Genomic DNA, 2,760 nt, shown 5'->3' with positions numbered 1-2,760 from the left:
CCCTGTTGCTCACACTTCCTCAGGCTGATCCAGCCTTTGTACCCCTATGCCTTTCTTTCAGGCTCCCTCAGTTCGGAATGTCCTTTCTCTTTCTTACAACTTGTCAACTCTAACTCATCCTTTGAGACCCAATCCAAAGGGCTCTTCTTCAGGACAGCCATCCCTCACCACTGTCAGCAAGGCTTATCATGCCCTCCTCTGGCCTGTCACAGCTTTTTGTACATGACCTTATCACTTAGTATCCCAATGACCTGCTTTCTTGTCTGCAACCCCTATTGGACTGTGCTTCATCTCTGTGACCATAGTGCCTGGCAAAGAGCCTTCCACAAAGTAAGTATAAATGTTTACTGAATGAGTGAATAGATAAGTGAGAATCCTTCTCTCTCATGTCATCTCCCTGAGTCACTGCTCAGCTTGTATCAAGTGGAGACACAGAGGAAAAAGTGGGAGGAATTGCTTTAGTCCCTTGATTCACGGGTGATGGATTCAGGAGACAAAACCCAGTAGAAATGGGGCCATAGCAAAGTCCAGTGGCATTTATGAGAGGTCAGTTTTCTGCCAAAGCACTGATGGTGGCAGCTTTGAGCTGAGGCAGAGTTTGTTTGGGAACCAGAGCCAAGAAAAGCAAACATTCGGTGCATTGAGGTTTTCAGCAAGCTAGGATTCTGACAGCTGTTTCTGTCAGCTGCACAGGAGGAAGCATCTCAAACCCAGCTGGGTCTGCCTGGAATCAGGGGTCCGCATCTCCTTCAGCACAACCTGACCCAAGGAACAAGGCAGCCTTCTCCCCCATCTTCCATCCCTACCGCAGGCACACACCTCCTCGAAGGGGGGCTCTGCAACCGCTCAGGACATTGGGCACCGAGAACAAAGTCAACAGTGATTATAGGGAACTGTGGCTGAGATAACATCACTTACTAAATAGTCCATGCCTCCCCCCCTACATTTCCCAGCCTCCTTTGCAATTAATTGGGCCTGTATGACATTTTCTGCCTAATAGTCTGTGAGTGGAAGTAACACATGTCATTTCCAGGCTGAAGTATTGAATTGATGGTGCACAACCCTCCAGCTCTCTTTCCCCTATTGAAGCAATCCTGAAAGCCTTGGATTGAGGTGGTAGAGCCCAGACTTCTGAGTGACCCAGAGACTGCCTTGCCTCATAGCAGGCTTTGTATGAGTGGGGAAAATATATCAATGTGTTAAGGCATTGAGATATGAGCTGTTACCACAGCAAAGCCTAGCCTACTCTGACCAATATACAGCAATTAATTGTTGTTTAGCCATCCAGCATCAAATCTCCTTCCTCCTTGAGGAGAAACATTTCTCCTCCTTATAGGACTCTTTGGTATTGCCCAATCCAGCGGTCATTTCTCTGTTCTGATCTTTCTTCATTTCTCAGCGGGATTTGTCACAATTGACCACTCCCCCCCGGAAACATTTTATTTAGGTGTCTGTGACATCACGCCGGCTTGAGTTTTCTCCTGTCTCACAACCCCTGCTTCTCAGTTTCCTTTGCTGGCTCCTCTTCCACTGTTTTACCTCATGAGTCTGAAGTTTCTCAGGGTTTGTTCCTGGGGACTTTTCTCATGGTTTTAAATACCACCCATGAAAAAGACAGCTGGTTACCTTCCAGTACTCATTCCACCATTCTTTATTAATAATAGAGCACCTATTTCTAGGGGCACCTTGTGCCCAATCAGAAAACTACATGTCCCAGTATGGCCATGTGACGATGCTTTGGCAAATGAGATGTAAGCACAAACGTGCCAGACTTTCCAGGCAGTCTTCTTAAAAGGAAAATAGTGTACCTTTCTTCCCTTTTCCCTCCCCACTGTCTGGAATGTGGACCATAATGAGGTGATCTTAAGATTAGAAACCAAGTGCTGAGGACGGCACAGCAGCCTTGAACTGCCTACTTTGCGACTTAGTTTTCACGAAGAGAGAAATAAATTTCTATCGTAAGTCATTTTTTTTCTTTTGTTATTTGCAACTGAGTATAATCCTAACTGATACATTCCCATTGCTGTTAAAGTGGCTTGCCTGCCTCGCATTTGTAAGTCTGAATCCAGATCTTCCCCCGGTCAAAGCAGTGGGGAACCAGCAAAAGAAAGGCACTTTCAGGCAAAAAAAAATGCTGGGCCTCCTTCCACAAATTGTAAGTAACGAAGCTACCAGGAGGTAAGAATGGGAGGTGGGCCTAGGAATAGTTTATTAGCTCACAGAGACCACTGAATGTTAGATTAAGGGATTTGGACTTTGTTCTATAATTCTCTTGCAGATAGAGGGACCCCGTCTGTCTTATCTAATAATGCCTCCACTTAACAGATGCTCAATGAATATATTCTTTATTAATTAAAGCTTAATAAACAACAGCAAAATAAGTGTTGGAAGGTGGACCAGCTCGGAGTCACCATCTGATTTACCCTTATCTGCTTTTTACAGATGGAGTAACTGAAGTATCATTTGCTGCAAGTGGCAATCGGCCCATCCTTGAGGAAAGGCAAACCGAAAACTCCACCTTGCGGATGATGAGGGTCGGGGCGAAGGTACTGTAGGAGGAGGCCTAAAAAGCACTCGGGTTACCGTCTCCTCAAGATGGAGGTCCTGGAATCACCTGACCCCGAGGAGGCGGAGCTCCGCTCTAGCACGCCCAGCACGCCCCACCCCGCTCGGCCCCGCCCAGCGACCCCCTCCGGGCGGGGCGGCGCGGGTTGTGCGGTGTCTTCGCGAGGCGCCTGCGCAGTGGGCAGCGGCGCGCGG

Source organism: Eschrichtius robustus, chromosome 3 (assembly GCF_028021215.1).
Source record: "Eschrichtius robustus isolate mEscRob2 chromosome 3, mEscRob2.pri, whole genome shotgun sequence".
Classification (NCBI taxonomy): Eukaryota; Metazoa; Chordata; class Mammalia; order Artiodactyla; family Eschrichtiidae; genus Eschrichtius; species Eschrichtius robustus.
The sequence above is the reverse complement of the archived record's forward strand: the minus strand, read 5'-3'. Positions refer to the sequence as shown.